Source organism: Gorilla gorilla, chromosome 6 (assembly GCF_029281585.2).
Source record: "Gorilla gorilla gorilla isolate KB3781 chromosome 6, NHGRI_mGorGor1-v2.1_pri, whole genome shotgun sequence".
Classification (NCBI taxonomy): domain Eukaryota; kingdom Metazoa; phylum Chordata; class Mammalia; order Primates; family Hominidae; genus Gorilla; species Gorilla gorilla.
In genome coordinates this window covers 36,962,637-36,975,757 of record NC_073230.2, presented here as the reverse complement: position 1 = coordinate 36,975,757, position 13,121 = coordinate 36,962,637, and the positions used below count along the sequence as shown (strand labels likewise).

Sequence of the window (13,121 nt, the reverse complement as noted above, 5' to 3'; positions counted from 1 at the left end):
GCAGGAAGGAGTGCTGTTGTTGTGATAGATTTTATATGCATAGGATCTGGATTTCCTAGGAGCATCCCTCCTAGAGAACCCATCTCTGGTCAGGATTCAGGTTGGCTCCATGAGGAAGCACTCATGACCCTAAGGCTGACCTTTGGTGACGCCATGCTTCTTGGATCATGGCTCATGACCCCAGCAATCGACTCACCTGTGATAATCAGTGCCACATTGAGGCTAGAGTGCAGTGGCACAATCATAGCTCACTGCATCATCAAACTCCTGGACTCAAGTGATCCTCCCACCTCAGCCCCCTGAGTAGCTGGGACTACAGGTGTGCACTACCATGCCTGACTTATTTTATTTTTATTTTTTTTGTAGAGATGGGGTCTTGCTGTTGCCCAGGCTGGTCTCTAACTCCTGGGCTCAAGCGATCCTCCTGCCTTGGCCTCCTCCTAAAGCACTGAGATTGGAGGTGTGAGCCAGAATGCCTGGACAGATTATATCTTGATTGTGGTAGTAGATGAATAAATCTATACATTTGATGAAATTGCATAAAACTACACACACACACACACACACACACACACACACACACACACGTGGGTATAGGTTTAAGGCCTTGTGAAAACTGAGTAAGGTCTATAGTCTTGTGAACTGGTCAATTTCCTGGTGTTGATAATGTACTGTAATTATGCAAAATGTCACCACTGGGGAAGCAGGGTGAAGGTTACTCTGGACTCTGTACTATTTTTCCAAGTTTGAATTATTTCAAACGATGAAGTTAAAAAAACTCCAAACAAACCCCAGTGGAATAAACAGAATTGTCTAGTGATGACTCCAGGGGTCCCTCTCTTTCTCATATTGGGGGGGACTGTGCTTGGACTCAGCTTCTCACTGGATCAGGAGCCTCTAAGAATTATAAGTGCTGGGCAAGCTGGCATTTTGTAGAACTTTCCTTGAGCATGTGGCAACCAAGCTTAGAATACTTGGCACCTGGGTCTAAAATTTGTATTTCTCTCCTGCAGAGCCACTCTCACCTTTGCCTTATAAAAAGGAGAGCAACCCAGGGAAGGTCCATGTCCTGCAGCCAACTCCAATGGTGTATCCATCTGGGCCTCTGCCTAGGATGCGTCTCTACTGGGTATGCAGAGAAGGAGACCCTGTTTTTGCTGATCCCTTTCACTATGAGTTCTAGCCTGCACTGGGTGATGCATGTTGCTGTGTGTCCAAGCTTTAGTTCCACAGACCTGAAGAGGGAAAGAGAAGTAGCCACTCAGATAAACGGTGAAAGAATGTTCCAGGCAAGAGGAACAGCAATGGCCAACTCCCCCAGGACTCGAGTGTGCCTTGCATGTTGAAGGAGCAGCAAAAGGGCCTGAGCAAGTCTGGAATACAGTGAGCCGAGGCCATAGTAGTATGAGAGGTGGTGGGGGGAATTTATGGAGATCTAGAGAAGTCACGTACATAGGCCTGGGGCATCCACTGTAAAGACATTGACTTATTCTGAGTAAGATGGGAAACCAGTGGAGAGTTTTAGGCATAGCAGTGACATTTATGATAGCTTTTAACAGGATCCCTCTACTCGCTGTGCTGGGATAGACTCTTAGAGGTGGGATGTGGGGTTGGAGAGAGGCAAGGGCAGAAGCAAGGAGCTGAGTTAGGAGGCTGTTACAGGTGTCCAGTGAGAGACAGTGGTGACTTGGACCAGAGTAGTGGCAGTGGAGATGGGGCAAGTGGTAAGATTGTGAAGATATTCTGAAGTAAAGCCAAGAAGCTTTGCTGATGCTTTGCATATAGTGTGCAAGAGAAGGGAAGGAGTCAGAGATACCTGACTCATGCCCAGAAGGGTTAAAGGTAAAGGGCTACCCAACACTAGTAGGGTGAGTAGAGAGGGCTGCGGTGGAGTGAGCTGCCCTCTACCAATGGTGTGGTAGAGGTGTATGCATTACTGTGGGCCGAGTGGAACCTGGTGATTGCTTAGATGTGAAAGGGACCCAATCTAGGTCCAGCAACTCTAGCAGAGAAAGATGTTGGTGGTGGTAGGCAAGGGTCATGTTTTTTGGAAGCCAGCGTTGTGAAGATGGTTTCATGAAGCCCGTAGGAGAAGGCAGTGCTGTGTGAGGCAACCACAGGTGGGAGATCTCCAGGGCAACAAACAAGCAGACAGAAGGAGCCTGGGTCCCTGATGAGTATGCAGCTGCCATATCAGACCAACACCACCCACCTGGATTTGATATGAGCGAGATGTCAACTTCCATTTTATCTATTGCAATTTGGGTTTTTCTGCCATTTCCAGCTGAACCTAATTCTAATTTACCAATTTTATTAAAGTTGTTTCAGAGAAAAGAACAATAGAGAAAGCTATACAACTCCTCTTATGAGAGAAAAAATGGAATAGATGCTATTCAGAGACAGTTATAGGCCATTTTCCCATGTGTAGCTTGATGTAAATTCTAAAAAATGAAAGAAAGGAAGATGAAAAGAAAGGAAGAGAAAGAAAGGAAGAACACGCTAGATATTAAAGCAGCGTATTAAAAAAATACTACATGTGACCAGGTTAAAAATTTCCTAGGAGCACAATGGTGGCTTAACATTAAGAAATCTATTTATGTAACATACCAGCTTAACAGGGTAAAAGAGAAAATAGGACCTAAAGATCATCTTAAGAGACTTCAGGAAAAAAACCATTTAATCAAACACCACCCATGTGTGCTTTTTAAAAAGATTCTTTCTTTAGAACTAGAAGGGAACTTTCTTTGGTGGGTAACAGAATCACCTGAGAAGCTTGGTAAAAATACAAAGGTCCAGGCCCTTTCTTTTTTCAACAAACCTGGCATCTGTGTTCTTTTTAGTTCTTGAAGTGATTCTGACATACACCATGTTTGAGAATCATTCGTGTAAAGATTACAACAAACATCACGTTTAATGGTGAAACTTTAGCTATATTCGCATTAAAGTCAGAAACAAGGTGAGGATGGCTGCTTTCTTCTCTAGCGGTCCTAGCCACTATATTAAGAAGAGAAGAAATAAAAAGTATGAGAATTGGTTCCGTATGAATTTTAGGATTTTTAAAAATTTCTGTGAAGAATGTCACTGGTATTCTGATAGGGATTGCATAGAATCTGTAGATTGCTTTAAGCAGTATGGTCATTTTAACAATATTAATTTTTCTAATTCATGACCATGAGATGTATTGCCATTTGTTTGTATCCTCTTGGATTTATTTCATCAGTGTTTTGTATCTTTCCTTGTAGAGATCTTCTCCCTCCTTGGTTAAATTTATTTCTATGTATTTTACTTTTTTGTAGCTATCGTAAATAGAATTTTCTTCTTGATTTCTTTTTTAGCTAGTTTGTCTTGTGTATAGAAAGGCTACTGATTTTTATAAGTTAATTTGTATCCTGCAACATTACTGAATTTACTTATCAGTTCTAAGAGATTTTTGGTAGAGTGTTTAGGTTTTACAGTGCACAAGATCATGTCATCCACAGAGACATTTTGACTTCCTCCACTCCAGTTCGTATGCCTTTTCTTTCTCTTGCCCATGGCTCTGGATAGGACTGCCAGTACTGTATTGAATAAGAGTGGTGAGAGTGGGCATCTTGTCTTGTTCCAGGTCTTAGAGAAAAAGCTTTCCACTTTCCCCCATTGAGTATGTTGTTAGCTGTAAATCCGTCATCTCTGACCTTTATTGTGTTGAAGTACTTCCTTTTTATTGAGAGTTTTCATCATGAAGGAATGTTGAATTTTATCAGATGCTTTTTCTGCATTTATTGAGGTGATCGTATGGTTTTTGTCCTTTCTGTTGATGTGATGTACCATATTTATTAATTTGTGTTTGTTGAACCACCCTTGCATCCCTAGGATAAATCCCACTTGATCATGATGTATTATCTTTTTTATGTGTTGTTGGATTCTGTTTGCTAGTATTTCGTTGAAGATTTTTGCATCTATGCTCATCAGGGATATTGGCCTATAAATTTTTTGTTGTGTCCTTGTCTGGTTTTGTTATCACGGTTATGCTGGTCTTATAGAATGAGTTAGGGAGAATTCCCTCCTCTTCAACTTTTTTGGAACAGTTTGAGAAGATTTTTTATTCTTTTTAAAAATCTTGGTAGAATTCAGCAGTGAAGTCATGTGGTCCTGGGCTTTTATTTGTTGGGACAATTTCTATTACTGATTCAATCTCATTACTTGTTATTGGTCTATTCAGGTTTTCTGTTTCTTCTTGGTTCACTCTTCATAGGTTGTATTGTCTAGGATTTTTCCCACTTCTTCTAGCTTTTCAAATTTATTGGTATATAGTTGTTCATAATCATCTCTAATGATCCTTGTATTTTTGTGGTATCCATTGTGACATCTCCTTTTTCATTTCTGATTTTATTTATTTGTGTCTTCTCTCTTTTTTCTTTTTTAGTCTAGCTAATAGTTTGTTGATTTCATTTATCTTTTCAAGAAACCAACTTTTTGTTTCATTGATCTTTTGTATTTTTTTAGTCTCAATGCCATTTATTTATCCTCTGATCATTATTAGTTCTTTCCTTCTACTAATTTTGGGTTCACTTTGTTCTTGTTTGCTAGTTCCTTGAGATGTGTAATTTAGATTATTTATTTGAAGTCTTTCTACTTTTTTTGATGTAGTTATTTATTGCTATAAACTTGCCTCTTAATACTGCTTTTGCTGTGTCCCATAGGTTTTGGTATATTGTATTTCTATTTGTTTCAAGAAATTTTTAAATTTCCTTCCCAATTTCTTAACCCATTGGTTGCTCAGGAGCATGTTTAATTTTCACATATTTGTATAGTTTCAAATGTTTCTCTTGTTATTGAGTTCTAATTTTATTCTGTTGTCATCAGATATTTGATCTGATTTCAACTTTTAAAAATTTATTGAGACTCCTTTTGTGTCCTAACTTATGGTCAGTCCTACAGAATGTTTCATGTGCTGATAAAAGGAATGTGTATTCTGCAGTTGTTGGATGAAATGTTCTTAGGTCCATTTGTTCTGTGATGCAGTTTAATTCCGATGTTTCTTTGCCAATTTTCTGCCTAGCTTATCTGTGCAGTGCTGAGAGTGGGGTGTTGAAGTCCCCAGCTATTATTATATTGGGGTCTTTCTCTCCTTTTAGATCTAATAATATTTGCTTTATATGCCTGGGTGCTCCAGTATTGGGTGTATATATACTTCAATTGTTATATTTCTTGCCGAATTGATCCCTTTATTATTATATAATATCCTTTTTTGCTTTTTTAATAGCTTTTGGCTTAAAGTCTATTTTATCTAAGTATAGCTACTCCTGCTCACTTTTGGTTTCTGTTTGTGTATAATATATTTTCCCATCCCTTCACTTTCAGTCTATGTGTGTCTTTACAGGTGTATTTCTTATAGGCAGCATATATTTGGGTCTTGTTTTTTAATCCATTCAGTTACTCTAGATCTTTTATTTGGGGAATAGCTAAAGTAATTCTGAGTGAAAAGAACAAAGCTGGTGGTATCACACTACCAGACTTAAAAATATACTACAAAGCTATAGTAATCAAAATAGCATGGTACTGGCATAAAAGACACATAGACCAACAGAACAGAACAGAGAACCCAGAGATTAATGGACATATCTATAGCAAACTGATTTTTGACAAAGGTGCTGAGAACATTCCTTGGGGGAAGAATAGTATCTCCAACAAATGGTGCTGGTAAAACTGGATATCCATATACAGATGAATGAAACTAGACCCCCACCTCTTGCCATATACAAAATTAACTCGAACTAGATTAAAGACCTAAATGTAAGATCCAAAACTATGAAACTACTAGAAGAAAACATGGGGAAATTCTTCAGGATATTGTTCTGGGAAATATTTTATGAGTAAGACATCAAAAGCACAGGCAACAAAAACAAAAACAAATGGGATTATGTCCATTAAAAAGCTTCTGTACAGCAAAGGAAACAGTCAACGAGTGTATGGCAACCTACAGAATGGGAGAAAATATTTGTAAACTGTTCATCCAACAGGGGATTAATATCCAGAATATATAAGGAACCCTAACATCTCAACAGCAAAGAGATATTTTGATACAGGCATGCAATGTGAAATAAGCACATCATAGAGAATGGGGTATCCATTCCCTCAGGTATTTATCCTTTGAGTTACAATCCAATTACATTCTTTAAGTTATTTAAAAATATACAATTAAGTTATTGACTATAATCATGCTATTGTGCTATCCAATAGTAGGTCTTATTCATTCTTTCTTTTTTTGGTACCCATTAACTATCCCTACCTCTCCAGTCCCCCAGTACCCTTCCCAGCTTCTGGTAACCATCGTTCTACTCTCTGTGTCCATGAGTTCAATTGATTTGATTTTTAGATCCCACAAAAAAGTGAGACCATGTGGTTTGTCTTTCTGTGCCTGGCTTATTTTACTTAATACGATGATCTTCAGTTCCATCCATGTTGTTTCAAATGACTGGATCTCATTCTTTTTTATGACTGAATAATATTCCACTGTGTGTATGTACCACATTTTCTTTATCAATTCATCGTTGATGGGCAATTAGGTTGCTTCCAAATATTAGCTATTGTCAACTTTACTGAATATATCAGTTCTAATAGATTTCTTGTGGAGTCTTTAGGTTTTTCCAAATATAAGATCATATCATCAACAAATAAAGATAATTTGACTTCTTCCTTTTCAATTTGGATGCCCTTTATTTCCTTCTCTTGTTTGATTGCTCTAGCTGGGACTTCTAGTACTATGTTGAATAACAATGGTGACAGTGGGCATCCCCGTTGTGTTCCAGATCTTAGAGGAAAGGCTTTTAGTTTTTCCCCATTCAGTGTGATACTAGCTGTGGGTCTGTTGATCAGTATATTTTGTACGTATTGAAACATCACTATGTACCCCATAAATATGTACAATTAGTATGGGTCAGTTAAAAATATAAAATATTTAACAAGTATGAGAATTGGAAAGGGACAAAGTTGTCCATATTTGCAGGCAATATGATTATACAAAAAGCCCAAGAAGATTATTTAGAACTAATAGAGTTCAGCAAGGTTGTTAGAGAGAAGATTTATATAAATAAGCAGTGTTCCTAATATTTGTAATAACCCATTATAAAGCATATGAGAAACAATCTATTCACAATAGCAACACAAACTATAAAGTATCTAGGAATAAATATTATAAAATATGGGCATACACTTTGTGTAGAAAATTATAAAATCTTATTGAAGGGCATAAACACCCAAATTAAAGGAGAGCTGTATTATATTTGTGAAGGGAGATGTCTATTCTTTGTAAAAATAGAAATCAAATGCCATTCTTATCAAAATCTGAGTAGGTTTTGTTAGGATGTCACGATAGGAAAGACTAGACTAGGTGGTCCTAGAATTCATATGTGAGAGTGAAACATAAGAACGAAGACAATTTTGAAGAAGAGGAACAAGAATGGGAATAAGATCTTAATACTTATTATAAAGTAATAAAAATTAAAAGACAGTGTAGCATTGGTACAGAGCTAGATAAAATGACAGATCAGAAAATAGAGTCCAGAAACAGACCTATGCAATTAAAGAAATTCCATTATGACAAATTAGGAGACCCCTCTCCCTTTGGGAGGAAGGATGGTCTATTCTAGAGCTCCGCAATAGAAATACAATGTATTTGTATTTCTACATATTTGTAACTTAAAATTTTCCAGTAGCCACATTTCAAAATGTAAAAAGAAACAGGTGAAATAAATTTTAATAATATATTTTAACACCAAATATGCAGAATATTATTTAAACATGTAATCAGTATTAAATTGTTGACATATTCTGTACCAAGTCTCAGCATGTATTCCTCTTGTTGCCCAGGCTGGAGTGCAATGGCACGATCTCGGCTCACCACAACCTCCGCCTCCTGGGTTCAAGTGATTCTCCTGCCTCAGCCTCCTGAGTAGCTGGGATTACAGGCATGTGCCACCACACCTGGCTAATTTTGTATTTTTAGTAGAGACGGGGTTTCTCCATGTTGGTCAGGCTGGTCTCGAACTCCTGACCTCAGGTGATCCACCTGCCTTGGCCTTCCAAAGTGTTGGGATTACAGGCATGGGCCACAACTCTGTCTCAAAAAAAAAAAAAAAAAAAAAAAAAGAAAATCCAGCATGTATTATACACACAGTACATCTGGATTTGGACAAGTCACATTTCAAGTGCTCAAAAGCTTACATGTGACTAGTAGTTACAGTATTGGATAGCACAGCTCTGTTCAATAAATTGCACTAAGATAATTTATTGAACAGAGCTGCACTAAGATAGTTTGGTATTCACATGGAAAAAAATAGATTCCTACCTTTTGCACCAAAATTTCAGACATCAATGTGAAAAGCATAACTTGAATATTTTTACAAAAAATATAAAAAAATACCTTTATGGTTTAAGGGTCAGGATAAGAAACATAAAGCATAAACTCTAAAAAAATTGATCCTTTATATTGGGAGAAGATATATACAATGCACATGATTGATCAAGAAACAGTTTGGAATTTATAAAGAACTCCAACAAATCAGTAGATGTAGAGAAAAAACTCAGTAGAGAAATGGTAAAAGTTATGAATAGCCAGTTCATAGAAGAGACAGTTAAGTGGCCATTAAACCAGAAAAGATGCTCAACTTTAGTGGTAATCAAAGAAATGCAAATTAAAACAAAAAGATGTCATTTTATGCCAACAGAGCAGCAAAATATTTAAGTCGGGTAATGCCAAGTGTTCATAAGGATACAAAGAGACAGGAACTCTCAAACACTGCTGATGAGAGTATAAATTGGCACAGTCACTTTGGGGAGCATCTAGCAAAGCTTTTGATATGCATTCCTCACAGTCTAGCAATTCCAATCTAGCACATGCAGAATTCAACAAAAACATTCATGGAAATGCTGTTTTCAATAGAAAAGAAGGAAACTGAATACCTAATAGTAGCAGAGGGATAAATTACTTAGTAAAATATTTTAGGACAGCTAAAATGAATGAAGTAGGTCTATGAGTATCAACATGGATACATTTCAAAAACATATGGAGAATTAAAAATAATTTGTAGAATGTTAATATAGAGTATGATACCATTTCTATAAAACATGGCATAGATTGAATATACACAGTAAGAATATAAAAAGTGCCAAGGAATGAGGAAGAATAAATGGGATCAAGTCCTTTATTCTGATTTTTAAAATTGTTTTAATGCCATGCAAGTATGACAGATGTGAAGATTTTAAAGAGCTGAGTGGCAGAGGGATTGGCATGTTCATCAGGGACCTTGGCCATGAGCAACAGATCACATGCTAGCTGGTTTAAGCAGAAGGGATTTGTCACAGTGCATTAGGTAGCAAACTGAATCTTGAGGATAATTTGGATTTGTTGACAGATAGCATTCAAAGCCAGAGTGAATGTGATTGGCTAGGGAGAAAGTAGGGTGAGAAGCAGCCTTGGAGGATGCATCAGGGACTTGCATGTTTGGGCAGAGGAGCCTGAGCAGAGGATGCGGGACAGGATGTACCGAGGGGTGTGAGGGTTTGTGAAGGAGCCTCCACACCTCCTGCATGTCATCTGGCCTCAGTGATAGACCTGTGAGGTTGGTGAGTGGGGCCTTGATCTGTGGCTGAGCCAGGTCTTGTGGCTCTAAAGCCAGTGCTCCACAGGAACACTTGATCTGCATCCACAGGAACACTGGCTTTAGAGCCACAAGACCTGGCTCAGCCACAGATCAAGGCTATTAACATTTGGAACTAGGCCTCCTTAACTCACCCTTCAGCATGTTCTTTCTGCACACTCACTGTTGTCCATCGTTTGGAGCTGTGGCTAACGTCTGAACTCTTTCCACCATATCACTCTGCATGGGACAGGTGTGGCTTCACTTCCAAAGTTCATTGGGTAGTAATAGTTACCATTCATGAAACTCTCTCATTTGCTAGACAGCCGTAAGTGATGGTGCCTTATCACTGTGAAGAAGGGATACTAATGGTTAAGCATTCTCAAACATTTCCCCAAGTTGTTGCATATTTTAGAAAAGCATTTGCTTACCTACTTTGTTCTCCAAATATGCTGAGTGCTGTCCACAGAGTACCTTAAGCCTCCATGGAATAGGAACTGGTATTAGTTCATTTTAATGACAAGAAAACTGAGACTGAAAAAGCAAATTAACTTTCCATAAGTCACACTATTAGAAAGAGATGGAGCTATGATTTAACCGGAGGCTGTCTGGACCCAGCACCTGACCTCCTCGTGTCTACATTGCACTAGATTCTAGCCAAATCTACCATTATCTGTGTAACCTGCAATTGAACTAGAGACTTAGATCTTCAGATTCTTCAAACTGAATTATTTTGAAGCTTAATCATTCCTTCTGGGGAAAAGGAGAAAGAACATGCTGAAGAGCGAGTTAAGGAGAAAGTCAAGGAGAAAGCTTCAATAACCAAAGAGTTCAGATGTTAGCCACAGCTCCAAACGACAGACAGGAGTTAGTGTGCATTTTCAGAATCTGCTTCTCGAACTATTCCCCTCCACTACCACACAAAAATGGGACATTTGAGTGCAGTATTTGTAGAAGGAACAAGCCATTAATTTATAAAAGTTTGGGGTTGGCTACTGTGTGCTAGCACAGTGCTGGGTAAGGATTGGGTAGGATGGTGAGCAAAGCAGATCGGATTCCAGTCCTCATGAAGCTTATAGTTTAGACAGTGTTACATTAGAGACAGAGTTGGTAATATGGTTATAGGGGTGGGACCCATGGAGATCTTGGTCATGATGGGAGGAGTGTATGGGTGGGGAAAGTTCTCTACCACTTCTGAGAATCTCAACAACCTTCACAGTGCTGCAAAGCCCCTTTCTTTGCTAATGAGTCCTAGTTCATTTCAGGTATCCAAACACCTTGAGTAAGTTGGATCCAACCCCAGGTCAGGTGTAAGTCCTGATTGCTCAATCAATGGAATTACCTGAAAGACTTGTTAAAAAAAAAAAAAAAAAAGAAAGAAAAAGAAAAAGATCGCAAAATGCTTCCCCTGGATTCAGTGAGTCAGGCAAGAGAATTTGCCTTTTTAACAAGTCCCAGTTCATGCTGTTGCTGATCAAGGGATCTCATGTTGTGAACCACTGATCTAAACTAATCCTGGTGATCTCATTCCGCTTGCTAGTGACTGGTTTAGCCACATGTGTGCAATGCAGTTCTGGCCAATGAAAGGGATTGTATGGTGGGGAATGTCATTCAGGACCCCTATTAACTTCAGTAGGGATGGCACCAGGTTCAAGAGGCCAAAGAAGAACCAGAGCCAGTAAATAAGACAGAGTGTTATTAGCGGGAAACTTATATACAGAGCAGTCCAGTGGCAGCAGGCTGGACAGGAGGACCACATGGTCTAGCGGTGGCAGGCTGGACAGGAGAAGCACATGGTCCAGTGACAGCAGGCTGGACAGGAGGACTACATGTTCTAGCGGTGGCAGGCTGGGCAGGAGAACCGCTGCCGCTTGTAAAAAGCATGCAGTTTATAGAGCATTTTCACTTAGCACCCTTCCCCTAACAACCTCCAGCTGGCAACCTTCATTGAACTCAAAGGGTCTTGATCCATAGGACAGGGCAGGGGCTCAGATGTTCCTCACAGATGAGAAAGTAATCTCCAGGTTTGCCACTCCCAGTTCCTCGAAAGTCCAAATACACATTCAGGCGTGTCTGCCACACAGCATCATTCTCAGGGTATGCTTAAGTAATTGCTGTCATGTGTCGCTGTCTACTATACAGGGGACTTCTAGGAAAGTTTTCCTCACTGTTAAATGGGACACACAAGAAGAGAAAGGCATTGACTTGGTGGTCTTTGTAGCCTCCTTATAACTATGTGAGCCAAACCCAAGGGGAAATAACAATAAGCCTAGGATGGTGGAGCAGAGAGAAAGACAGCACCGACCTTGGAAATGGCCCTGATGGCTGGTACCCCCTACATTGTGTGTCTGGAGACAAATATGTAGTACCCATTCCCCTTAAGAGTCCAAAACCCTTAACATGATCAGTTTCCTCTCTCTAGCCAGACTAACTTTATTGTTTAATTCTTCCAGTGTGATAAGCCTTTTCCTTGCCTCCAAATATTCAGTGTTTAGCTCATTAATAAATGCTTGATACATACTGGTTAAAAGTTAATGTTATATTTTTAAAATAAAAGACTGATTATACACTGGATATTGATAAACTTGGGAATTTATAAACTGAGTTGGGTTTTCACAGGAGCCAGGACAGCCCAGGCAATCCTTCACCTATATGGTATGTTTCTTTCTGATGCTCTCTTCACTGTCCTTCCCTTAACCTTCTCTCTTCCTCTCTCTTCCCTTCTAGGCTGTTATCCTTGACATCTGCAGCAGCCCTTCCAAGCTGTGGAGACCAGGTCATCTGGAATGCCCATTTATGTCAATGGAAGAAAGAAAAAGGGGTCTCCTCCCATCCTCACCACTGCATTCTCCCACCAACCCTGCTCCTATCCCACTTCCCACAACTCAGTTGTTGACAATTGAACAGTGGGTTTCTGGAAACAGTGCTGCCTCCTTGATGGTCTAACAACCAGAGTTATTCTAACAGCAGGAATTTCAAGCCAGGTAAGGGGAGCCATGTCAGGCTGCCAGATGGTGGGGAAGACAGGTGTGGGTGAGCTGGCTTCAGACTAAAGGAAGAGGGGATCAAGTGTTGGGATCACATTTGAGAAAAGGAGTCAAGTGAACTTCACTACCCATTATAGAGGCCTGTTATATCCTTTAGTGCTATTTGGACTTGGATTGAACCTGTGACAAATCCTTTTCTTATGCTTCTTCCATCCCTGCTTCCATGTTATATCCTTTCCCCTTCTAAAATGGTAATAATGAGAAATAACTATTACTAATTACCCTAGAACATAAATTTCATTTAAGATGTCACAATCAGATTATCACCTTCAGTTTTTCAGAGCCGCAAACTTCCCATGGTTACATGCAGGTAGTACTAAATGGACGGATCTGGGATCAAACTCAGGGCTTTCTGACTTTAAAATTCTTGTTCTGCTACCCTCCAAGTGGCCTAGGGTGATTTGCCCTAAACGGTTCACCTCTGTATGATGATGCATCCATGCAGTGGGGCTTA

General features: G+C 39.3%; 1 long non-coding RNA gene across 4 annotated transcripts in view; it reads left to right on the top strand.

Annotated features, from left to right (window-relative positions):
* Nucleotides 1-13,121, top strand: part of LOC134758909 (uncharacterized) — a 53,680-nt gene that overhangs the window by 37,153 nt on the left and 3,406 nt on the right. For 3 of the 4 annotated variants that reach the window (XR_010134632.1, XR_010134631.1, XR_010134633.1), the window contains exon 2: nucleotides 12,348-12,604. This is a non-coding gene — a long non-coding RNA (uncharacterized lncRNA). Of the gene's footprint in view, nucleotides 1-973; nucleotides 1,130-12,347; nucleotides 12,605-13,121 lie in introns of those variants that run through there. The other variant, XR_010134634.1, reaches the window with a different exon arrangement.